Source organism: Corvus kubaryi, unplaced genomic scaffold, assembly GCF_017639235.1.
Source record: "Corvus kubaryi isolate FWS band 111438036 unplaced genomic scaffold, C.kubaryi_AGA036_p1.0 74, whole genome shotgun sequence".
Classification (NCBI taxonomy): Eukaryota; Metazoa; Chordata; class Aves; order Passeriformes; family Corvidae; genus Corvus; species Corvus kubaryi.
Window position 1 is genome coordinate 12,629,682 of NW_024582061.1, and position 26,741 is coordinate 12,656,422.

Here is a 26,741-nt window from a genome sequence, read left to right on the forward strand (position 1 = left end):
CTTGCCACGTGGCAGAGGATGTGTGCAGCACTGATTCATGGACATTTTCCATATTCTCTTTCTCATGCAGCACTTCTGCTTTTCTTTTCTTTGTCACAGGTGCAGGACCCTAACAGCACTTCTGCAAATACAACTGTTATGTGTATTGAATGCCAAATTCAAAGAAAAAAGGCAGAAAACTTTGGTAAACTTCACTGGTATTAGTATGACATTGAGGACATGTAGCTCCAGTATTGCATTAATATGTGCAGTATGTTTAAGGAGAGAGCTCAGGGCAAAGGCTTGAATGCAGCGCCTCAGTCTGTGGTGTACTGTGAGCTGGATTATGTCTTGCAGGAAACTGTCCTTCACGGAAGATACTGCTATAGACTGCTAAGCACATGTTTCCACCCAAAACAAAGGCAGCTCAGGAATTTGAATATTGTGGGATGACTGGCTTTGTCTGGGTATTATTTTGGGAAAGAAATATGTGTGGGTAGATGAGAGACAGTTCAGGTGGGAAAGGAAGGAGAGAGCATGCGGAAAACAGGCAGTGAGGCGGAGCTGCAGCACAGCCAAGTTGCGTGGATGCCTGTCCTGGGAGAAGCCCGAGAGGCTGGAGAGCTGGCTGGCAAAGATCTGCTGCTGTGAGAAGAAAAGTTGCCTCCAGTGGTTTGTGTCCTACTGTGTTTATGAGAGCAGACTCTATATTGTTCTACATAAAAAGAGTTGCATCAAAAATGCTGGTCTTTGCTATTAATATCTTTACTTAGAAAAAAACTTGAGGGCCTGAATTTTGTGCAGCTGGAATGGTGTGGGATTCTGTTTAATTTAATGTGGCATGTTTTCTCCTTTTCCCTGCCAGTTCTTACTTGTGGTTCCTGTTGTCTCTGCTTCTTGGGAAAGGCAATAGGTCTCAGGGTGGGCACACCATCACATTGAGGAATCCTCTTCTATGTAGCACAAACAGTGGAGTCCTGCCTGAGGGCAAAAGTTGGTCCTGCCCTGGGGCTCAGCTCTTTTGTGCTGAGCTGGTGTTGACACCTACAGAAGACGCCGAGCTTCAGATGCTTAATTCTCATCCATCCAAATCAATGTAAGAAGTCTATCTGACCAGCTGTGCTACTCGTGGATTGCTTTGTCTCAGATAAATGATGTTTAGAGGGGGGATGTCAAAACAAAGTTTAGTCACAGGGCTTATGAGCAAGGATCACCCTGCAGCTCAGAATGACAGTCTCTTAGATGAAGCATACTTAGACTGGAAAAGTAATTCATATAGAAAAATTCTTCCCACCTCTCTGAGTCCTGATAATGTTCTGGGAAGTGTCACGGTGTTTTCTGCTGAGATTTTTTGCTGTTTTAAAGCAAACTTAGTAGCAAGAGAGGTCACCTACTAATGGGGATGCCACCTCACTGGGCTTCTCTAATTGCAACCAGCAGTCAATTTGTTGCCATCCTGCTGAGTCTCTAGCTGCAACTGGCCGGGAAAATAAAGCAGCAGCCACTGAGATTCCAAGAGCTGTGAGGGATCTGGATTGTGCATCTAGACAGTGTTTATTTAAAAAAGCTATTATCTACCAGCTGTTCATAAACTATGTTATGCCATGCAAGGGTCTTTGTACGATGTAATTGTCCCGCCTCTCTCTAAATGCATATTCCTCTGGTTTGAATTAGCTGCCAGCTCATGGTGATTATGGTCGTCATTCATTTAGAACAACTCAAATCAGATTTGGAAGTGGTGACATCATTCATGTACAAGTAGTGTCTACACAGTAGGGGCATATTGTCCTCAACCTAGGCCAAACCTGTCTTCTGTTCTCCTTCAAGTGTCTTACAAGAACTTATGCTGGAAAGTCTTTCCCCCTTCCACTGTGAGTAACATGTATTGCAGTTAGTGTTACTTGGGACCTTAGCTGCCATTCTAAAACCCATGACCTTGTGCACACACACCGAAGTAGGTTTGGTGTTTAACCCTGTGCATTTACAGAGAGCGTGCATCGAATCTGTTACATCTGTGGACATCTCCTTCTTAACATCTGGGACACATTATGTAATGTGTCTTCTGGCTCTCCAGTAAATAGGAACCATATGAAGGTTCAGTGCTGATGTTCCCTCAAACCTGCCTAATACTGGCCTGATGTTAAGGTTGGAGAACTCCCAATGAACAATGGAAGTAAATAAATTATTGATACAACTTGCACATAGAAGATCTCTAAGTTCATTTAAAGAGCAACGGGCATAGCGGACTTTTTGGTAAGATGCTATATACTAGTAGGAAAATTGGTAGAAATCTGCAAGAAATGTTGGCAGACCTTCATAGGATTTTGATTTAACTTTATTAGCACATAGATGGGAAAGTGTTCTAATTACTATTCTGTTTCTTAGTATGTTGGCTGTGTTCTGACAATTCGGATGTTAAAAAACTCAGCAAGATCAGGAAAAGATCTTTTCTGAAAAACGTGTTCCCTCATCATGCAGCAACACAAGTCGTTGCTGAATCAATGGCACCTATTTGCAGTACAGCAAAAGGATGTGTTTGTAGAATATCTCACACCTTGCAGAAATGTAACCCATAATGAAAAGCCGTCTTCTGGAAGGTCAGCATAGTAAGGAAAACTTCTGGTAATGGGGGAGAAGTTCAGAGTGAACTGAATCCAGTCATAAAAACAGTAGGCAGGAAGAAAACAGGGAATACTAATGGATGTTAATGCAATGGTGCAGGTAATGGATTTGGAAGGATAAAAGCTATCTTAAAAGGCTTTAGCAGTATATTTTTAACACTCACTAGTATGCAGAGACACTTGAAACTCTTTTCTAGAAGCCTGCTTATTTGGAAAGTGCATTTGAAAAAATTTTAACACCTTTCCAGCAATGAAGTGAAAATATGGTATCTTTATCTAAATATCCAAAGAGTAGAGCCTTTCCACATATGTGTATATCAATGTTGAAGGTCCCGCTGAACAAAATTATGTTAGTCAGTGTCTGCAAAGTAAAAATCAAAATAAGGACCAAGTTTTTCCTCCAACTGAGTCAAGTTTAGCTTGAGTACTTCTGGAGAAAAGTTTCCCAGTGTCAAAGAAATAAAAAGCTGGATGTCCAGCTTCTGCTCATTTGGCTTGCCACAATCTACTCACGTAATTAGACAGGCTCATTTCTCATTTGTGCAATGAATTTGTACAGAGCAAAATGAAAGCAACCAACAGAGGTTTAAAGTTCCAGCTGTGAATTTTCTCTATTTTGTTGGCTTCTATCGGAGCCAGGAATATATATTCCACAGCTTTTGGTGATTTACAAGAGTGATATTCACCTCCTGCAGAAGGCCTCACCTAAGTCTGTTTACATGTCTGGGTTTACTCAGGTAATTCAAACAAGGCAAGTCTTGTTTTCCATTCAAAGCCATTCTCCCAGGAAGCAGAAGCAAAGCCACCCGACCAAGCTCTTATCAGTGAAATGTTGTCATACAGCATCAACCAGAGAATAGTCAGCCATACAGCACTGTAATAAAAAATGTATCTGGCATTTCCTGGTCTATTTACCATTTTATTGAATACCACACTCCCCTGAGTGGCGACTGCAAATTCCAGGGGACAATTCAGCCCCCTCTCTCTTCAAGACTGGAATTTTAATGGGTCCGATAAGAAATGGCCCATCTTTCATCAGATACTGTGGTGTCTATTTTAGCTTTTTGCCTCTTCTGTGGCAACTTTGTATGCACACAGACCTGGGGTATCAACTGATGACAGTCAGTCCTTTCAGAAGCCTCACCAAGGTACTTGAACCATCCCTTATGCAGGGCAGTGTGAGATAAATTTATCAGAAACATTTGCACAGGCCTTCAGCAAAGGAAGTGGTGTTCTCTGTGTATTTTCTGCAGGCTTGGTTGGGAGCACAAACAGGGTCAAATGATGGAAAGATTTGGTTTGCAAGAAGAGGTCATTCCCTCATTCAGGTTTGCTTGAAGTTTCATCAGTGCAAAATCAGTCTATTGTGAACTTGGTGCCTCTGCATGCACGTGGATGTGGGCATGAAATGAGTGAAAACTCAGCTGTGTTTAACTTTGCTTTACTTGCTATATTTCTTGTCTCTCAGCTTCCTGGAGTTTAACCCCAAAAAGGTTAATGTGGTTGCCTAAGCTGCCATTCCACTTGTAGCCCAGTTCAGGACACTGAGACGGAAAGAACAATGTGTACAGATCTTATTTTTACAAACATTGGTCATTTGATCAAAGGTTATACTATTTGCAACTTCTCATATTTCCAGCCCAAGAGCCGAACTGTCACATATCAATGTGTGTTTTCTTCTTCCATAAACAGACACCAGTTTACTATGGAAACAAGTTTTCTCTTATTCTTTAAAGAAGACAGAAATACTGTAATGGGCAACCCAGGATGTGCTGATGGATTTGTCATGAATTTTCTTCAGCACATCTACCAGTGCTTCCCAGACAATTGGCTACAGCTTCAACAGTTGGATGTGACTGTCACTTAGACATCCAGTGCTCTGAAGCAAGTGCTTACCTTTGATCAAAAATATGTATATACTCATGATTTTTGTGTTACAATTTGTGTGTCTGACTCTAGAAAAAAGGTGGAGCCAGTGTCCATGGCAGGTAAGTTGTTTGTTGGGAAAAGCCTTCTCCCAAACTGCTGGTGGGAATTGATCTTCTGGTTTTTGGTGAATGGTATCTTATTGCACTAGAGTTGTTCTTTCTCTGCACATAATAAATTCAAACCTACTCAGAACAGTAAATTGGCCCCTTTTTAAAATGCCACTGTGCTGAAACAAATGCAAAGCTTCCCACAGCCCCAGAGGGATTTTCTTGAAGTCTACAAGTCTACTCATGGCCAAGATGCAGGACGCAAAGATGGGAGTCAGCTGGGGTCTGGACAGATGTTCTCAGAGGTTGGGTGCTTTGCCTCTGGGAGCATCTATTGGCCTGTCATTAGGGCCTTTAAAGATTATGATGATTATATCCTTCTGGGACACTTCTACCAAGTTGCACGGCGGAAGCTCTGGCAGGGTCGAAGTGCCTGCTTTGGCTGAAAGTGGCCTCTCCCCAGCATTCCTGAGAGCCCTCCATGACCACCACAGGTTGGAAGAGCCCCCTGCTGACCCCGGCCAGAAGCTGACCCCTGAAGAGTGTGCACTCACAGCCCCAGCAGCCAGGGATTTGGGTCTCCTTAGTGTTATTAGTAATAGTTTGCTAAGTCCTCAGGAAAATACTAGAGAGCAGAACCAGAGGCTGGACACCTCATTTCCATTGACTTTTAACTGCAATACTTGTCCTAGCTGTTTCTTTGGAAAGTTCAGCTCATAAAAACTAGAATTTCCCAGTGACCCTAAGCAAACGCAGAACTTGTGCAAAGAGCTACATTTCTGTGGTCCCCTGGAAATCCTCTGTTTGTTTTGCTAACAATTTTTGTGATAATTTATGTTTTCCAAACACTGGCATAGAAATCTTAAGAAAAACACAATCTGCTTGATTTTCCAGGTGGATTTAAGCATTGAGTGTGTGAGCCATGAACTCTGGAGAACACTCCCTGAAGGTCAGCAGCACCGGGTCAGGCTCTGCAGAGCTCACCGTGGGATGTGGGATGCACGTCAGGTTAATGACTTGCAATTGCACGCAGCCTTCCCTAAAGCTGCACATGTAGTTAATGCATATCAGAACTCAGCAAGACTATTCAAATTACCTCAATTTCCCAATGATTTATGATGTAGGTTTCTGACATCGTTGGTTATTTATCTGTCCTCCTAGTGTTGCGAGCCAAAGCAAAGAGGGGAGAAACAGATGCAGTAAAATTATGTTTGAGCAAAGGGTCAGATGTGTTCAGAGACAGTAATGTTGGATAGAAGGGTAGTGAAGGACTCAAAAGTCAAAAACCTAGACAAGACATCAGTCCAGTCCAGAGTCAAAGAAAGTGAAAGGGCCTTTCCTCATTCTTTTTCTACAAAGGATCATTTCCTGACTCTGGAACATGGATTCGGTTCATTTAAGTAGTTTTCCAGGGTGTATTTTATATTGCAGACTGGAAGTTTTTTACGATATGCCACTTATAACTTTTCACAGCCCTAAAAAGTTAGGCTTTTTAGTAGGAGAAAACCCACTTCAGACACAGCACTTACAATAAATGGGCCAAATTCTGTTCTCAGTTACAGCTGTGCAACCCTCATCCTTAGTGCAAGAAGTATTTGAGCTTAGTAGAGGTTGCAGATTAAAGACCTGGGGTTCCAAAACACACCCTCAGATGCATGTGTGTGGCTAGGACTGAAACCAGTGGGACTCCCATGTGTACATCTAGGGTAGACTTTGGCTTGTGATTTTTATTGTTTGCGCTATTGGATAAAATTGATTCCAGCGTTACATTTCTCAGTCAGAGTTATTTCTACATCATCATGCATCAAAATGTTGGCTCTGATCTCTTCTTCTTGATGGTAGCTTTGAGGAGTATTTGTTTTCTGATTAGTTTGGGCCCAGCATTAATCATTCTCAGGCTTCCTCTAACCCTTTTTTTTTTATTATTTTACTGATGGCAGATTTAACTGTTGGCTCACCTTTATTTCCAAAACAGATGAGTTTTATTAGTCTCTAATATTAGCCAGATCCAAAGAGTTGATAAAGTTAGACCAATGTGGGCCAGATGCTCAGCTGGGAACTGCAGCCCTGTTGATTTGGGTATCCTGTCTGGGAGAGTCTGACAGGGTGCCTGGGCAGGAGGAGAGCCCCAGCTCACGCATGCAACCACGTAGAGATGAAGGTCTGGCTCCTGGGCTCCTTCAGATGCTCTCAATCAACAAAGAGACCTATTAAATTCACTGCTTTGCAACCAGAAGGAAGATGACCTTTCAGGGGGTATGTTTTAATAGTTGGAGAGATGTATTCCATAGAATTGTTAGGGTTGAAAGGGACCTTTAAAAGTCATCTAGTCCAACTCCACCCTGCAGTGAGCAGGGACATCTTCAACTAGATCAGGTTGCTCAGGACCCTGTATTTCTTTATGTTGGTAGAAGAATGATTCTGAACAAGACAATAAAATCTTTGGCAAGGAGCTGTTCTTGGATCAGGAGCTACATCTCCTAACATTTTCTATCTTTGAAACTTGTGTCAGTCTCTCATCTAAAAGCCAGGTATCAGATTCAGAAACACATGTAATTTCATGAAGGGTGTTTCTTCTTTCTTGTTTTGTTTTTACTACTTCTGCTTTTCCTTCTGTTAGGGAATGAGAGTCGCAGTTTGTGCATGGCTCTACGTCCGCAGGAAGTGTTCAGCTGTGCCGTTTGCAAGGATTGTGTAAAGGCTCATAAATGAAAGGGGAAATGGGTGCCAAGAGGAATTTCATGTTGCCACGAGGAGGGCTTATGGAGGCTCTTCTGAGAGGATGAAATATGTGAATATTTAGGAACACCTTCTCTAACAGCTTCAAATGCAGCAAAAGAAGGGGTGCTACTTCTTTCAGTGCCTCTTTATGTCAGTAGCTGTTACAGGTGCAGCCTACTGCTGAGCATTCATTTGAGCACTTTGAAGAAGGACAGACAGACCTGAATGCTTTTAAAGTAGACATGATGCTTATTCAAACTAATTAAGCTGGATTTATGAATTCCCAGTTCTCAAGTAATTCTTAATTACAGGATCACAGGAGGATTCAAGTCGGAGAAGACTTCAGGAGGTCTCTGAGCAGGAACCTCCTGCACAAAGCAGGGTCAACTATTGTCTGGGTATTTGGAAAAAGTAAAGATGACTGAAAATACTATCTATCAAATTTAAGTTTTAAGTCTGACTTGTCTCAGAGCTCATATAGCCTTTAAGAGAAAGCCTAGAACTCAATCTAACGAATTTATTTGTATTTCCATTCCTAGAAGTTGTTTTTTAGAACAATTTGCAGCAGAATTGCACATCTTTCACCAGGTATGAATTCAGCATCAGGCCCTCAGTGTAGGACAACAGCATTCCATGGCTGAGAGCTGACAGGACAGACAACAGGCTTCAAATTAAACAGCAGCATGGCATTGGTTCTTATATATTTTATGCACTTGTTACCTTCACTCAGGAAGCCCAAGGCAAGGCAGAAGGACACATTTGTCCTGGAGTGCTGGATCTGCAGGTTGCCACGGTAGTGACAGGTTCTGTAGCCATACACAGCAGTAATTTTGTTATCTGTAGATTTTCCTTGATGTTTACTGGTAGTGAAAATATTTGTGATGTGGAGATTAATTCCTGCAGAATTAATCATAAAGACATCTGCAGAGAATGGTTTCTCTCAAAGTGGTTTTGTCTGTAGTGCACATAACCATTTCCATTTTTCCTGAGAAAGACAATCGGCTCTTTTCATTTCCCCAGTTTATTATGGGTTCTTTGCTCTGTGCCTCGTTCTGTTTGTGTAAAGTCTTACAGATCTTTGTCCATGGCTTCTGAACTGAGCTATGAGGTCAGATCATAGACTTCTGGGGAGAACAAAAGGTGCTTTACATGGAAGAGCCCTATGTTGGACTGTTTTCCTTGTGAACGTGGTAGCGATGTGCTGTACAAGTGAGCTTGGTACTTGTGTGTCAAAATGCCATCAGGCATGGAGAGATCTACTATAATATGAAGAAAAGACCTAGGGAAAAAAGATCAAGTTTTTTTTGGTCTGGTAGAACTGTTGAATTGGGTATACAAACTTGGCCACAAAATTATCAAAAACTGTAGCCTTAGCTCAAAACTTTACCTTCTCAACAGGTGTTATTAAGCTCCGTTTCAAATGGCACTGCTTGCCTGTGACACCCATCATTGTTAAAGAAGGATTGTGGCAGGAACAGGAACCAGTTGTGAGACATTTCAGGAGCAGCAGCTACCAGCATATCTACACTGTGCTGGCCAGATGCTCAGGGTAACACCACGGTGCCTTCAGGGTGCACACCAGAGCTGTCCTTGCACTGGGGTCCTGTTATGCCTAATTATTTATTCAGGACACTTGCTGACTGCATACAGAATGTTTACAATGCTCATGAGGGTTTTATCTATAAATGCAAAACCCAGAGAGGTTTTTTTTGAATTTTATCAGGGGAATGCTATGAGACTAACTTGTTTCCAACCTCAGGTACTTCTAGAGCCCAGTATTCCAAGCATTGTAGCTGCCACTGTACTTGAATGACCAGCTTGGACATTTTAATATATCCTTCTCCACAAGCATATCAATGGAGAAGAGTTTTGCATGCCTTTACTTATCTCAAAAGATTTAATCTAAAAACACTTACAACTGAGCAATATCTTAATGTTTATGTGCTTTAAAATCTACCAAAAAATAATAATTAAAAAAAAGCAGGCTAATAATTATATGCAAGAACTATGTATGAAGTTATCCTCAAAAAATATGCATTAGCTGAGCAAAAATGACCTTGTCATTCAGCTTAGCTTGGTGCCAGCATTACTCAAGCAATGATAGATCATATGGACCTTGATTGTATCTTAGAGAATTAGGTTGCCCAAAGATTATCTTTATCCTCTGTCAATAGGGAATGAGAACTCAGGCTGTATAAATAGTGCAAAGGGAGTGCTGCATTGGACAGTGTAATTTGGAAATAAGACTTGGAAATAAGTTGTGCACACATGGATAACCAGGCCTTTTCAAAATCCCATGGATGAGCATCATTGTTCTCTCATTGCATATCCTGCACTGTCCCTGGTAGGCATATGGAGAGAAGAATACAGTAGCACATACCATGTGCGTGAGCAGGCTTCCCTGCTGCAGCGTAATTCTGTCATTGTCGGCCTCCTTTCAGTTCTCTTCAGAAGAATTCCAGAAAATCAGATGGATTTTAAGCCAGTGGACTGATTACACAGCCGCCAAGTCGTAAGGGTAAAGCACTCCATAACTATCCTCAAGAATCCATTAAAGCCCTGCTGAAACATGATCTACCACTGATTAAAGGCGATTAAAAGGGGGAGGGAGAGGTTTTTGAATTGTAATGCACTGAATGAAAGAGATCAATAAATGAAGTGGGGTGATCTGAGAACCAGCCTGTTGTTGCAAATGTTTTAGTTCAACTTCACTGGGAGAAACTGCACCTGGACTATTCCCATCAGCTCCATGGGAATCAGATCAATTTAATGGGTTTGCAGGGAGGGTGGGGAGGTTAGCACTGTTAATGGAAAAATACTGTCAACTGTATCAAATGCTGCTGTTAATTCGAAACACTAGCAAAGTCTTCCGAAGTAATGTTTCACCTTAATTGCCTTAGGGAATAATTTAGCTGTAATTGGAGAGTAGCTTAAAGTTATGTGCATTTCTGAAACTCAAGAAGGAAAAGGAACGCAGCAAGGAAGAAATGCCCATCTATTCAGTCTATAAGGAAAGCATTAACTTGGCAAAAACACAGGTGAAAATTCAGTGATTGAGCAAGCTGGCAGCATGGAGTCAGAGAGTAGGGGAATGGAGAAGGGGGCAGTGAACCAGCCTGGTCTTCAGAGACAGGGTTTACACTGAAATTAGTGTTCTACTGGTGAAGCACAGCAGAAGCACTTGTCAGACAAGACAAAAAAGAGCGATGAATGGGAGTAACAAAGAGGCCCCTCAGAACATCCAATGAATTGTGAGAGCTCACAAAAGACACGAAGGGCTGAATGAGGATACTGAAGGAAAGTTATCCTAAGTCATGTGTGCTGTTCTTGCAAGGTACAATCAGCCCACCAGGACATCAGCTCTTGCTGCCTGGGAGATTGCTTCCTTGCTGAAGTTTTCATTTTGTTTTGTGCCCAAGCTGGGAATCCTGCAGGGAGCCTGTTACCCAGGGAGCTCAGTGCTTCCTAGCTGTGGACAGTATCTGTGAGGTTTCTGATTTGGGGTACCCAAACCCATTAGATTCTGCTGGAAAGCAGCTATGTCCTTTCTTGTAGCTCAGAAAGGAAAAAGGACAATTCAAACCAGTATTGCCCAATTGCTTAAAGTCATCAGTTGGGCTTGACCTGTTTGATAATAGTGCTGGCACCACAATCAAGGAGGACTTATTACTGCAAGGGCCTATTTGTTGATGTAGAAAATGTGAAGGAAGCTAAGAATGACAGAATGTAATTTTTGATGGGGCATTCGGTAATCTGGGTGCTTCTCCTACTTTTATTTTTCCCTCTTATGTACTGATGCTGGTCACTCTTAATGAGCAAGACATTAATAAGATACAACAGCACTGGAAAAAAGCACTGGGCTTTGCAAACACACATGCAGTCTTTAACCTAAAAATATAAGTGTTAAAGTTATGAAGCTGGCCTTGCAGTATACCAGATGAATTTGATTATACATATTTTATTATACACAATGTCTTTTAAAAGTGGTGTTTTCTACAAGCTCAAAAAGAGAATCAACAGCAATTTTACATGGAATAACTAGAGTAATAACTACTTAGCAGTTATCCTAAAGATTATGCCAGATGAGAAAGTGATGAGATGGCATAGGTTTCTTAATATTCTGAAAAAATCCTGAAAAGAGAGATCAGTGTACAACAGTGTGCTGCTGGGATTATTCATCATTCAGCCTTCTACGAGAGATAAAAATTGCTTTGAGAACATCTTATCAAAGGGATGTCATGTCATTTCTATTCTTCTCATGTTCTTTTAGTGATAACTGCAACTGCTTTGAAAATAACTACTCTTAAATGGGTAAGATTTTACATAATTATGTAACTTTTTAAAATCCAAAATGAGGGAAAACACTGCAGAATGACTCCTCGTTATTTTAGACCCTCTAGGCCCAAAAGCCACTGCCAGAGGATGTGCTGTTGCACTTCATTGGTTACAGCATCAGCAGCGACCATCCCAGCAGTGGGGACACAAACCCAGTGTCACAAGCTGAAATCTGTTCAGACTTTTCTCTCAGGACTGTGCAGACTCTTTGAAATTATGAGATATGGAAGTCAGCACATCTTTCTAATTAATTCAAAGATCAAATTGAATGAATTAACCAGCATATTAATGAAGATATCCTTTCTTCTCCATTCTCATATGGCAACTAGAGGATTAGGGTGAATGTGTACTGAAAGCATTTGACTTTGTACACACACAGCAAAATGAAATGATGGGTAGGGTTCCTGTTCTCTGTTACCCTGCCAGCTTCTATGAACTATCTTCTTTTTTTGTTCGAGCCCAAACCCCACAAAAAGACAAATAAGGCTGCATTGCACAAACTTGTTTGAAAGATACAGCACAAGCCAGGAAAGCATGCAGTAAAATAAGCTTAATTTCAGGTTTAGCTTTAAATTTCTAAACCTCCTGACAACATTGCACAATCTGAATTAATTTCCCAGTTGGAAAAAGACGTCCTTAGTCAGATCCAAGCCAGGAACCATGCAGATTTGACAGCTGCACAGGAGCCAACAGAGAGTGTGCCTGAAAGTAGTCTGAGGCATTGAAATTGTCAAATTCTTCCAACAGTCCTATAGCCTGGTCTGACTTCAGGTAAGTGCCAACTTGTTTCACATCTAAGCGGCTGTCAAGGAGGTGGAAATTTGGCAGTTTTGTTTCAACACGTGCTACTTTTTTGCATCCTTTGGCAGTCTGGGAGAAGCCCCATAGCAAACAGAGATCAAGATGGCATCTTAAGTCTAATTGACTTGGAAAATTTTACTAATGGGACCAACCCAGGAGACACTCAGCAGTTTGATATAAAAAATGAAGCTCATAGTGTTCTTTTCTTTCTCAGCCTTTTCATCAGACCTCTAATTGATTTAAATATGTTAAAACTTTTGTAAATTTGGACTACTACTTAATATGAAAAATGCCTGAGACACCCAGGAATGGGAAGTGATTTGTGATTACCATGCCAGGATTCTCTGCAGCATGTGCTCTTCCAGTGGCACAGGGCTTGTGTAATGAGAAATCTTCTAAGGAGTAGGAATGGGTGAATGGATCACCCAGAACCACAGCCTGTAACCAGTTCTGATTTTCTCTTCAAGGGTTTTGGTTTTGTTGTTGTTTTGGGGGCTTTTTTAGGAAAAAAAAAAAGAAAAATCTTGGCCTCAGACTTGTCTCCCCAAGAACATATTTGTTAATCTAAAATACCAGCTGATGACACAAATCCAATTCACAACAGGATGCATTTTCAGTCAGTCAGCAGCACAAGAACAACTCAGGTATGGTACACACCATTATATCACAGCCAGTAAACAAATGCAGAAAACCATAAACAAGCGTTAGGCAGGTGAGTATCAACCACTTTACAGAGCAAGCACTGTCCCACGGTGTGACACCCTCCACGGCATGGTGTGGATCAACCCCATTTACTGGGAAAGAGTTACGCTGCCCTGCACCAGCTGAGGACTGGGCAGTGCAACCTGCCCAACAGCTGCTAGAAACAAAAGGAGAATTGACCACATTTCCAGAAGATGAAGTGAAAAATCTGTTGAAAACACAGATACTTACATGACCAAATTCAGACAAGAATAATTTCAGTCTTTGAGAGAGAATTGCAAATAATGGTGATTTCAGAGTAGGAGTAATCACCTAGGAGACAGCTTCCTCATGGGTTTGGAAACCAGCAGTGGCAATGGCAGCAGTAGCAAGAGTTTCAGGCCTCTGGTCCTTGATGTTTGCAAGCACTAGAGGACACATCCTTCTTTTTTGCTGGCCATTTACATCCCACTAACTTAGTGGTGTGCCTTTTGTCTGTCAGTCTGCAAACCTCTAGGTAGCGTGCTAGTTGTATTATTTCCCAGAGATCACTGCAAGATGAGCTATACAAATACAAATCCCAAGGAGAAATAATCGTAGCTGCATAGAAGAGACCACATTTCAGAATTATTTAAGGACTTTTAGTTGCAGAGGGGTAGTACTTGTGGGTTTCTTATTTTCACTGTCAATCAATTTGATACCCAAATGGACTACTTTTTTGAGTAAATCTCTATATCTCTTCCACAAAGGAGAGAAACAGACTCCTGAAATGCCCTGAAATGATACATGCAAGGATGTAGTACCTCTAACTTAGTAACTGCTATCCCCTCTGTGTAGATTTGAAACTGTAATGAACAGTTACAACGAGGGAAATGCATGCCAAGTAATGTTGGGAAAGAGCATCTGTGGGATTCTCAGGACAGTTTGGCATTGCCTGGACACAGTTTCAATGAACAGAGAAGCAGATGAACCAGTGTCAGAGGGTGCATATTTCTTATGGGGAGTGTCAATTCTGTGTTGAAAAGGGTAAGCACAATCGAAAAACAGCAGTCTGCAGTCAACACAGATGAGAAAGGAAATCGTGACTGCTTGGGATTCCAGACATTTAAACAAATGAGAATAACATTTCTAAGCAATAGAGAGCTAGAAGAACGAAAAGCATGAGGAAATGGCATACTGTGATTTAAAAATAGCCTGGCGCAAGGCAGGACAGCCATGCTGAGCATGGAGGGAGCTGTGCAGCTGCAGGATCACTTCTGCCTTACATGACTTGGGGCATGCGCCAGAACTCCGGAGCTCTTCCTCCATCCCGAATCTGGGAACTTTAATGGAGCGTTACCGATGAGGATAGAGGGCCAAGTTATGTAGTTAGAGTCAAGACACATGTAACTTCAGGCTCTCCAGGATGGAAGGGGAAGAGGGTGCAATTTCAAAGGAATCACTAGTGTGGAAAGAATATGTGGAAATTCCTAGTTCACAACTGGAGCTATGTAAAACTTGGCCCTTGTTCTTTTCAGAGATTTGCTGTTTTCTCTTTTATGTCAGCTCATGCAGGCTTGCACCCTCTGGCTTTTCTTTTGTGTTCTGGGAACTGAATAAACCCTGGAAGTAGTGAGAATCATCAGGTCTCACAACCTAACCATGCAAAATCCCCTGGCTGGAGTGGTTTTGATGTGAAATCATAAATCAGTCCGGGTCCACACAAAGGGCTTCTGAGCTGCAGTAAACTTTAGACAAATGTGAATTTGGTTTGCTAGTACTTTTATTTAAGTTTTCCTCTTAATTTCATCCCTTCTATGTTTTTTTCATTAACAAATACCTGGAAATTGCATAAGCTATATTAATGGATGATTATCTTCTCCCTCTCTCCCCTCTCTTGGTGTATAATTAACTTTTCTTTCTGCTCCCTCCTTTTCTGTTCCACACACAAATGCACTTGAAAAAAGCCTCAAGGAAGATTGTTGTAAGAAGAACTACAGTAGCTTTAGGACTCAGAAAAGAATGTATTCACAGGTCACACCAAGTAAGGAGCTGGAGTACCCCTCTCTGTGAGGTCTAATTTTGGTATGTTTGAACTGTCAACTGATCTTATCATGAAAAAATAAATACTTATATTACAGTTTTGCATGAAGGTCATAAGGAATAAATATATTCCTTTAGGTAAACCATTGACCAGTCATTAATTTTATTTGTGCTTTTCTTATTGCCACAATTCCATCAAACTCAAAGCTCAGATGCTTATTTTGCACATTCAAAGAGCCAAAAGGAATAATGTGGTAGATCCAATCTAGCCATACTTTTAAAAAGCTTTTAACAGAGACCTCCACAGAACACTAGAGATGCTTAGAGAGCTTGAGGTCTGTGAGAAAACACAGCATCAGCAATACTGTTCCAGTGGATTTAGAAGTGATCTGGTAATGAATTGCGTGGGGAGAGAGTGCAGGGAGGTGAAAGTGGGTGGGGAAAAGGCAGACACTAAACTGCCAGTGGCTCAGTGCTGGGCCCAAGCTTTCTGTTGCCTTTCCAAATGCTGAGTCATATAAACAAAATATTTTTGTTGACTTTCTGTGTGTTTTTAAGCACCTGTTATAGATTTTATAAAAATAAGTAACATAGAAAAATTTATAGCTGTGAAAACATATTTTTAATGCAAAATTTCGGTATACCAAGACCTCTTCAGACAATCCAGTGTGTTTTATAGCCATTATGTTTCTATTAGTCGGACATACAAGGCTGGTGCTGAGATATAAAGAGGAAGAAGAGTAGATTCCTGTGAAGAGCAGCCCAGAGCCAAAGTCCTACAGATAGTGAGTGGTGATAATTTTTAGGACTGTGACAGGTGTCAGTCATTTGCAAAAAGCACTACAAATCTCCCTTCTAAGAAACCCTTTCCACATCTGTATCTGTAATGGTTGTAGGTTCTGTAATTTTTTAATGAATCTATTTCATCATGTTTGAGCAGTTTTCTCTCTCTCTTTTCCTATTTGAAAGGACAGGAGCAGAAATGTGTCTGGCAAAGGAGGATGATACTTTAACAGAAAAACCAAATGATGCTTTGAAGCTTTGTGGCTTAGCACAGATTTTTCATTTTATAAGGAGATGCTATTTTTGTATTACTGGTCAGGCTTATATTCCTGGTTGTTGGGCAGGGCAATTCAAATTCCCTTTGATTTTGTATTACTTGATCTTTAACTACCAGTTTTGAAAGACTGTTGGGTTCTGTAATTTTTTCTCTTTTTTTGCATTCACTATTATGTCTTAGCCATTGTGCATTATGCTGTGAGGCACAATCTTCCTCCACGTGTCCCCCCCACACTTCAACAATGCAAGGACAATAATCAGGATAATATCTTCCTTCTTGCAGTAGACTATGTCAAAGGTGATTTTCTAACCTTTCCAAGTCTGGCGGGGTGAAAGAGTAAAGAAAAAAGCTGTTTGGGGTAAGACAAGCCCTACAGCCAACCTTATATCTGTGTGCAGCAATGGGACCAAATCAGGAAGAAATGGCTTGGAAATGCTGGCACAGAGAAGCCCTTCTCTGTATAATTCATCCTGCTTCACCAGCAGCTTTCAGCTCATGTTTGTTGTGGCTTGTCCTAAGTCCTCCCTGCTTTCTTCTCGCCTGCTAAAAAAATGTAAGCCACTGGTGGCCACAGAGCTCTGCTATGCTGAAGTGTAACAGCAACAGAAGCATTCGGGAGCCTGTTGCCTACTGTTGTTTTGGAGGTTTTTTAGCAGGGGTGGAAGGAAAGATTGCACACAGTCTGGGAGTTAAACTGGGCTCTTTGTGTTGCTAAAGCATTTTGAACCTTCTCATTTACTTATTCACTGGAGGAAGACACAAGACTATACCTCCAATAAAGGCATTTATAACACATGTCAGACTGCTCAGGGAGAGTCCTTCACTTTTCTCTTTGTAATTCAAAACAGCATTTGCATCCTTGCTGGAAGTGGAGCCCTCCTCAACTTTCCCTCACTCTGGGGAAAGGAAGTGCTGAAGGATGGAACAGTTAAGCATACATGAACCCAAGCATCTCCTGTGCTGGGAAATTTCACAGAAGAAAGGCATCTGTTGTGCTGAAATAGTTGCTCTCCAGACCTGATATTTAAAGCTGCAGGCTGTCTGTCACTCGTTTGAGATCTTGTTTTTCCTCTGAAGGAGCTAACACCATCCTATAACCCAGATAACAAAGATCTATGAGGGGTTTACCATATATTAAGTGCTATGCAAAGCTGTTTGCAAAACTCTTCATATGCATATTGATTTTATTAGAGTAAAAAAATCCTTTTACAGCAGGTTTGATTTGTTCCAGTTGTTTGCTTGTGAGCTGGTCCTTACTAATGCCTTAGTACATGAGCAGAAAGAGAAATACATTTTTTTTATTTATCTTGGACTCAGACCTCAAGCTCAGTAATATTAATATTACTTCATAATGGTAATATTGCTTAATTGGCCCAAGTACACCTGGATCAGGGGCGCATAATATCAAAGAAAAACGTCACTTGCAAGTAGGTATGAGAGTAAGAAGCTCTCTGAGCTTGTCCTACCTGTGCTTACATGTCCAGTCCAGTCCACCACCAGAAGTGCATTGGTCAAGCATTTCCCACTGACTAGGGCAATGCAAAGAGCAGTTATGTCTCTCACTTAAAAAATCACCCACATTTCCTCTATCAGTACTGATGGAATTTAGGTTAAGATTAGTGCAACTTGTAATGAATTAGGAAAATCTATTCCCTCTGCCCTGTCAGACAGGGTATAAAGGGTTGCCACACCTTCCCAGTGCTGAGAGTTACCTGTTTATATCCTCCTGTGTCCTGCATTATCAGATTTGACTTGCCCTAGTCATCTCTGCAGCAAAAGTTATTACAGTTCAAAATCATCCATTTCTTCTTTAACCTCAGATGCAACATTTAGTTCAATGACTGATTCAATTTACCACTCAATTTCTCAGAATGGTTTAATAACAAACTGCATGAAGAAGCAATCCACTTTTGTTGGGGCTCATTTGTACTGATCTAATTACGTCAATATTCTCCTTTGCAGACTCAGGAGAAAATCATGTAAAGGAATTCATGCTTCTTGTTTTCAGCCTCTGATCATTTAGAATGTGCTAGTCAACCTTCCTTTTCTTTCTGAACAAATCACTTATATTTTGCATCCTAATATGATGGCTCGAACCATGCATTTACTTTTGACTTCATTGCCATTTCACTATAGTATCTAGCCTCTTTTACGGTTTGGTTTTTGGGGTTTTTTTCAGTTTAAATAACCAAGACCCAATTAACGCATCTTTTAAACTTTAAAGTTATTAAAAAAAAAAAAAAGTAATATAGTCAGTGAAGATAATAAGGTCCCATGAAAAGGCACTCAGATGACAGTCAAGAAATTTAGACTTAGTTTATCATCTTCTATTGACCACTCAGCTACCGTATCTTTTTGTGCTTGTTTCTTATTCCACTCTGAAGAGAAACTGAGGCATGGTTGTGGTTTCTTTCATTTTCCCTACACTAAGTGTGAGGGAACACAAACCTTTTCTGTGGTTTTGTAACGCAAAAGAGCAAAATGTGATAGTCCAGTGTCAAAATAGTCACTTTTCTCTATTGGGAAAAACAGTGAAGAGCCAATTATGTTGTACATATCACTGTACATGTGTGATTAACAGGACCAGTACAAGCATTCCTGGAATAACATTTTTCATGTCAGTAACTCACAAGCCTCTCAATTTTTAATCAGACAGTCACAAACTTCCTTGCAGTAAATTCCACCTGGTCTTGCTTGGCCTGGGTCTCACCATGGACCTCAGAAAAGCTATAGCATGAGCAATGCGCTGAGAAACAGACAGAAGGTGCAAGTGAGCCCAGAGGAGCTTGGACCCCAGGGCTGTCTGCCTGGCAGCTCACAAAATAAGAGTGTTCCCTGCCAGCAGCACTGCAGAGAAGAGCACCTGAGAGCAGGTCTACTGGTGGCTGATAAATGTGGGGATTTGGGTTACCGCCCCATCCTTCCTTCCCAGAGTTAAGCATTGTCTCTCTGCTTTGGCTCAGTTCATTGCACTGAATCAAAGGGACCATTTTTACCATAGAATAATCAGTTAGTAGCAGCCACAAAAAGTCCTTAGAAATCACTGTTTGCCACCTGTCACAGCTGGCCCTTCTCAGGAGGGCACATGGGCTGGGCTGGAGTTACAGGGAACCTCCTGAGCTTCACACAGCTTTGTGCCCTGCAGTCTTCCCCTCCAAACGTGATGCTCTGTCAAAGCCAGGGTGAGGCCAAGGGCTTCCTGCCCTCACATCCTCTTCTGAGCCTGCAGGTTGGGGGCTGACCTCTAGGTCACTGCTCTTGCAAGCTTCGGGAAGCCTCGCTACCCTGAGCAACCCCCTCTTGCCCAAATCCCAGCTGGTGACCTGTAAGAGAGAGGTGCTGCAGGGGGGAGCTGGGGAGCCGTCTACTGCCACTCTGGAAAGGGGATCTCCTCTGACCAGATTAATCTCCACAATCTGGGAAAACATGGTTTCAGTTTTCTCTTTTGTAACAGCAATCCATGTTGTCAACTTAGATTATAGACCTGAATGGCCAGATTATGCTGTCAAATGCTTATTTCTGAGAGACTGTGTTGAACGGGCCAGGTGTCACACCTCCTCTTGTTCTTTCCATAGCTCTTCTGGATGATATTTTACACCCTGCTAAGACTGAAGATGCCCTGAACCAGACTTGAGCAGCAGAGAGAAGGACTAACATGCCTCCCAGAGTGAAGGATTGCTGCTGACTGGAGCTGAGGTTTTCCCACCAAAAGCAAATTTACAGAGATATATCTCTGAACCACATGCTGGGCTTGGGACCAAGCAACAGAAATAGCACCACTGAGGTTTTTCTCCATTTGGCCATTGAATTGAGATACCTCGAACTTCAGGAAAATTTGAGTTTGGATTTTAAACACCTTGGGATCTGAAGCACCCTGGACTACTGGGAAATTATGTGGTGAGTCCAGCAGAGAAGTGTGCAGTCACAATGAGCAGGACTTGTGGTTTCCAACAGGTCCACCTCCAACCTTTATGTTGACGCCTAATGAATTCAGCTGTAGACAATATCTGCTCTGTCCTATACCATTTCATAGAGCATTGCACTGTTCCAAGGCTCATTTGAGCCTACAGTAATATTTTACCCGTTGGAATGGGTTTTTGCTCTAGCTAGTTTAAAGGCATGTTGTGGCAATGAGTAGGTGAGGGTGTATTTAGCTGTAACGAAAATATTACCATTCATGATCTGAGCAGCTGAAACAAGAGGAACCAGAGACAGAGAAAACCATCAAATGGGGCAAGGAGGGGGGCAGATGAGGGGGAAGAACAAGCGTTTCCTTGATGAAGGCATAATGAGTTTACGATTCCAAAAGAAAAGCACTTGTGGAAAGACAATACACGGATGAAAGGGCATGGATCCCTAAGCAGGATGACTCTATACAGCTGCCACATTGCTTACTAAATAATCACGACAGAAAGGTTACCTAGAGGATTGGACAATGGCTGCTGCCCAGTGCTTCCTTTGCTGGGTCCTAGCAAAGGAAGCACCAGCATGTAACTGGGCTTGTTGAGTCAGGAGGTTCTAGGACCCTCAGAACAAAAGTGGACATTGCCCATTGCCAGGCAACACAGCCAAAAGATTTCAGATTCCCAGGTATCCCATTTTTTTATTTTCCAAAATAAGTTGCCAGGCTGTTACACTCAAAGGTTTTATTATAATCTGTGGTATTTAGCAGGGAGTATGTCAGATTCACTGTGAAGAAACTGTTTCAGAGGTCTACTGTCCACTGTATAATTTTAAAGCTTTTACCTTTCATCTCACAGCTGGAAAATGTTTCCAGTGAATGCCAAGAGCCAAGGGCTTATTCAAAGAAGGACACAGCTGGTTCCACTGCAAAACATGTGAAGCAGAGTGGTACACTACAAAAGGAAAAAGAAAAACCAGTGGGTTAAACATTAACTAGTTAGTGCTTATAAAATAATTTTCATTTCTAAGTGCTTTGGAGAGGAGTATCTATATGAAATGCCGTGGCTGAAGGAGAGACACAGGAGACATGCTGGCATCTGAGACAACTCTCATCAAATGCTGACCATGAGAAACCCCACTTCCAGCTTGCTGTGTGCAATCACCCACTTGTAAGTGCCACAGCTCCATGCAGCAGGGCATGCAGGGCACGAGGCTGTACATCTGCTTCACAGGGAGGTTTGTGTGCCTTGGACTTGGGAATCTCAGCATTGCTGTGCCTCTTGTGTAACAGCTGCTCTCTCTGAGCAAGCAGAGCCCTCCCTCTCTCCCATATGTTTGGTTGCTAATTGCAAACATGAAGGACAGACATACTGATGCCTGCTTTTTCAACTTCCTCAAGTTCATACTTTCAGGCAGTTTGCTTCCAAGCTGAACTGCCTTCTTTTCATGGATGTTTCCATGTGAGTAGTTTAGATTATTTCACCTAGCAGCTTTGATAGATTTCGATGCTATGGAGACCCATCATAGATCTTTTTTAGCCATTTATTTAGAATGATTAGGTCCACACTCATTTTGGAGTGAGCAAGAAGCAGAGAACATACAATGTGCTGGACACTTAGCTGTCTTTGCCTAGCAGCATGCTAGGAGACCTCACATCTACTGAGGGCTAAGACCACACATATTTACAGTAGGTTAATCAAGTGCTATAATGCCAAAGAGCAGATTTTCCTCCAGGAAACTTGTTATTTTGCCATGCTCTACTCATCCAGCTTAAAGCATTGGCAGTTTGCCCATAGAGGGTACTGATATTAGTTCTGTTTGTTGCCTTCTTTGTGAGAATTACTTGGCTTTAAAAGGATGCAGTTGTTTGCCCACTTCTGCTTCCCTCCCCATATTAACAGTAAGTGCAGAATAAGCCAACTATGGCAAAGCATTGCCTCTGCAGCCCACAGGCTAGCAAGAAAAACATGTTTCTTTTTGTGGCAGCTGGAGAAGAGACCCCCAAACAAGAAGTTTTTGTTCCTGATTCTTCCAACTCTCCTGCCTTTCTAAAGCTAGGTCACATCTAGTCCCTGACATGTTTGTCACTCCCTCCACCACATCAAGCTGTTGTGAACATCCCTTGTCCTAGTCAGTTAAGGGTCTCTAATTAGTGACATAATAGTTAGGCAATGAATGAACCAAACCTGCATCATAATGAAGGATAAACATCGCTAGTGAGTCACTCTGCAGCAGGGATCCAGCACTGCTGGAGTGGTTTTTCCCCAGCAAGCTGCAGCTGGTTGTAACTGGGGTGTATCTTTTATATGTTCTGCCTCAGGGGCAAATTGCTTCAAACAGGACTTTGCTGCATGGCTGGAGAAAAACAATCACTTGTTTGTAGTTTTCCTTTCAAAGGGATGAGTCTAAAATACCCTTTTCTGACTGAAGCAAAGTAGTACCTTCAAGGCCAACCCCTTTCTTGCAGTGGTAATTTTCAAAGGAAAATCTCTGCTGGATTTTTCCATGCAGGGCACTCACTGAAAGGGTTGTGTCTATGCCCCAGCCTGCAGGCAGCTGTGTGCCCACAGAGTGAGCAGGGAGCGGTGACAGGCACTCCCATGGCACCCACCACAGCCCATTTTGCCATTACTAGTGGAAGGCACAATGTGTATTAACACCTCTCTGATTGCTGGATAAAGCTTTTCTAGGGTGAGGCTCAAACCAGTAACACTGTACACAATTGACTTGGGTTAGTGGTTTACCTCAAAAAATGGAGGAAATCACTTAGCTCTTTAACCAGAAGATTACCACAGCCATAGTGGTTTTGCAGCAGCATGTGTTTGGTGGATATTACTTAGACATGGAGAAAAGGGAAAGTCCTGTGGCAGAACTCAGGGATTTTCCATCATGGCCTTGAGTGGGCAGCAATGTTTGCTGGGTAGTGGGGATGCCAACATCCACAACCAGGGCATCCCAGTAGCAATTGCAGGAGAAACCAGTATCTTACCCACCTACATGTTTTTTCAGCAGATGTATTTATAGCCTGAAGCTGTCTGTCATCCAAACTTCCTACCATCCAAGATGCAATTTGAATGAGATCAGTCAGGTTTGGTGCTCTGGGGATTGCACTAGACACCCCCACAGAGGGTGGAGGGGCTGCATGGCAGCAAGATGCAGCGGGTAGAAAGTGAAACACTGTCCTGTTTCCCACCTTGGGAGACTCACTTGAGCAACAAGCAGATGCCTACCAGTCCTGGCAGAACACCACCACCCTGCAGATTTTGAGCGTGTGAGAGCCTGCAGGTCAGGGAGAAACGGGACTCACAACAGATATCTTTGTCTCGGTGACAGGTATCTTTGTCTCTTTGTCTTCTCCTCTAGTTGGCAGAGAGTTAGTGTTCTCTGTGGAGAGATGCAAAGCAGCTAAGTCAGGTGCTTACTCTGAACCTTCATGTAAAGGGTGCCTGTTTTCTTCATTAAACTTGAGGAAACTAATCTCGCAGGGTTTTCTGGCTTCCATTTACATCCCTACTATCACCTGAGTTTCAGGCTGTACATGCTTCATGTATCCTCTTGCATGTGCTCCAGGAGCAGGCTGGAATTTCTTGGGATTTGAAAGGTTTTACTGTGTTTTCACTTAGCCAAAAAAGCTGAGTGTTGCCTAAATCAAAGGGTCCGCAGACACGAAGGAAATAAGCTTCCACATAATGCTGTGGAGACATGGATTGTGCTCCACACTGACATGGAAACCAATTACAGGGTTTGTAAACAATGTGGAAGTAGATTATGGCACTTTTTATGCCTGATGATAGTGTTTTAGGGAGGCTGTGACAAAGTGGCCTGTCCCTTTACGAGTCCATACAATTGGCATACACATGGCTGGCCCTGCAAATGGGATCTCTACACAGAGGGTGGAGAGAAGGGCCTTACGCAATTTGGAACACAGAGTAAGAGACACTAGTGAGCCTATAAACTCCTTAAGTATCTCTCCATCTTCAGGCCATACATTTAAGCCTGATTACACATTGCAAGGAAATGGCTGAATCATTCCTAGAGGCCTGCAAGGACAAACCTGAAGGAGGAAGTAAACCACTGCAGCAGCCCTGACTTACACAAGAGAAAGGAAGGGATCTCCAGATACCTGCTGCACGCAGAAGCAAGGTCCACCTCCTATGATAGAGAATAGCACCCCTGAAAGAGACTCTTGGGTCTGGCAAAGACAACAGTTTCCATATGGGGAGAGCAGCAAGAGCTCGCTGGGGCTTCAGGGGATCCTCAGTGATTGAGAAAGGAGCACACTGTAAGCCCACAGAGTATGCTTACAGTCCAGTTCAGTAGAGACACAGAAAGCAGATCCCATGGCTGTATGTGGCTTAAACACTGCCAAGATTTTGTCTGTCTGTCACTGAAAATCTTTGCAGAATGAAGAAAAACTGAGACATTTAGTCAAAAGAAAATTACCTCCAAAAGGTAGGCAGGACACATAAGGTATGTTCCCCATAGTACCAGCTCCTGTCACAGTTGCTTCTCATCCAAACTAAAAGTGGTCTAGTATTTTACAGGAGGAAAAAAAAGGAATTTCCAGGGAAGTGAGAAGATCCTTTAAGAGTCCCTCTGGAACAAACATTAGTTGGCTCAGCCATATGTGGTGAAAAGGATCCTACCTTGTCCACCTCTGCTGTATCATCTACCCCGCTCTAAAAATAGCCTCCCATCACTGAAAGAACTCCACTTCTGTTGTCAATCCATATGGTTTTCCTGCCTTGAATTTGTGCAGTGCTGTCACCTGTGTCAGATGTGCAGGCAGAGTGAAACAGCCATCTGTACTGACTGGCAGAGGGAATTAACTCTTAAACAAAAAACGCTGCCTTCCTTTTCTCGGATTTCCATTTTGGTCTTGAGTTAAGCTGGGTAACTTTACTGCTTACCCAACTTACCAAGCTTTGCAGGTAAAAAAATATTTGCTCCGTCAGAGCAGAGAGCAGCCACTGTTTGCCACAGCCTCAATTCCTTGAAAATGTTTTCTTGTGTCTTCATATTCTCATCTCCTTCAGCTGAACTCCATCACAATAAGCCTTTGTACTGCAAACACCTTGGTATGACATGTTAGGATCTGTTCCACAGAGCCAGTTTAGACAGAAAGCATGCTTGTAACTGTGTAATTGAACTGCGCTGATATGCATGTGCTAAGGAACATTAACTTCTTCTAAACTCTCAATAGTTTCACATTCATGGTATATTTCCAGATGGATTGTAGCTGAAACTGTATCTTTAATGTCCTTAAGATATAGCACAGCAACCCATAAACTTATTGAGCTCCACAGAGCATTGGGTGGAAAAGCATTTCCTGTGCCAGATTTCTCCACTAAGTATTTCTCCTAACAGTGGCATGTTGAAAAACCATGTAACTGTGAGATCTGATAGTTACAGAGCTTTCAGAAAGAAAAAAACTGAACAAAGGTTAACCTACAGTGATTGATTTACTTAAGTTTTAAGCAGTCACACTGAACCTTTGGATAAATGTTTATTTAACATTGAAAACATGTTGTTTATTTTCATGACACAACAAACATAGTTTCTGTACTTGCTGGGACATAGCAAGGCTAGCTAAGTTCTCTGCCTTCAAAAACAGAGCCCTAGTACTAGGGAAGAATATGAAAAACTACTTTGCCATTGAGTGGGATAACACTTCAGGTTAGTCTCCCACTTATGGGTTTGTTTGAGAGGCTGAGGAAAGGAATTGTCCCAAACAAGATGAGAGATACAAAAAAGTATTCACCAGAAAAGTCTAGTACTTTATAGGCCTGGTCTAACATCCCCATCTTAGTTGAATGTCAGTGTAATTAATCAACGTGTTAATTTTGGAAGGGAGAGGTTTGAGCGTTATCTGTGTCCCTTCTACTTCTGTCTGTCCAATCTCCAAGATGGGTAACTGAGATGTTCCCCTTGATGCCATCAACAGGGAAGGGTGCTCAGCACCTTCACACACCAAGGATGCAGCAGAAACAGCCTGTCAGAAGGATTAGAGGGTGTCCTGTGCTGTGAAGGCACCAGGGAGGATTGAGTGGCCTCTCAGCATTGACTTGCTGTGGAATGGGAAGTTCTGTGGCACTGGAAAACAGAGGCAGTGAATTTAATGCTGCTACAGTTGCCATTGAGTGCTTCTTGTATCTTCACAGCTTTTTGGTGCTGTTTGTTTGTTCCTTTTTTTGTTTTAAGGCAAAGAAAAGCCTTGTCAAGGTAGAATGACATACAGCTGTCAGGATGTTGACACCTGTCAGGATGAATACTAAAGCATCTACCAGCCCACAAGAATGTTAGGAACCTGACCTAGGGAACTAAAAGACCATTTTCCAGGATCAGTGGGGCCAGAGTCCCTCACGAAGTCAAGCGCTCCTGATATAATCTAGTGTGGGCACATGCCATGGTCAGACTATAAAGTATCCTTTTGACTTCACACTTTCACCACCTCCTTCAGGATGGCTGGAAACTGCCTCTGAAAAAAAACATCATGCCTGGGAAATTAGAAATCTTACTCTCCTCCAGCTGCTAGCAAATTGCAAGGTTATCGGTAGTTCTGAGGGGGAAAGGAGGAGAGTTCTCTTCCCCAGCAGTGTGTTCTCCTTCTGTTGTCCATGTTCTTCAGTTTGAGATCAACTG

General features: G+C 42.2%; 2 long non-coding RNA genes across 3 annotated transcripts in view; one reads left to right on the forward strand and one right to left on the reverse strand.

Moving 5' to 3' along the window:
* LOC121675591 overlaps nt 1-4,288 on the forward strand; it is a 45,612-nt gene extending 41,324 nt beyond the window's left edge. The window contains exon 4 of the long non-coding RNA XR_006020122.1: nt 100-4,288. This is a non-coding gene — a long non-coding RNA (uncharacterized LOC121675591). The remainder of the gene's footprint in view (nt 1-99) is intronic.
* Nucleotides 1-26,741, reverse strand: part of LOC121675592 — a 34,880-nt gene that overhangs the window by 5,121 nt on the left and 3,018 nt on the right. The window contains exon 3 of one of the 2 annotated variants that reach the window (XR_006020123.1): nt 20,943-21,052. This is a non-coding gene — a long non-coding RNA (uncharacterized LOC121675592). Of the gene's footprint in view, nt 1-20,942; nt 21,053-25,597; nt 26,739-26,741 lie in introns of those variants that run through there. The other variant, XR_006020124.1, reaches the window with a different exon arrangement.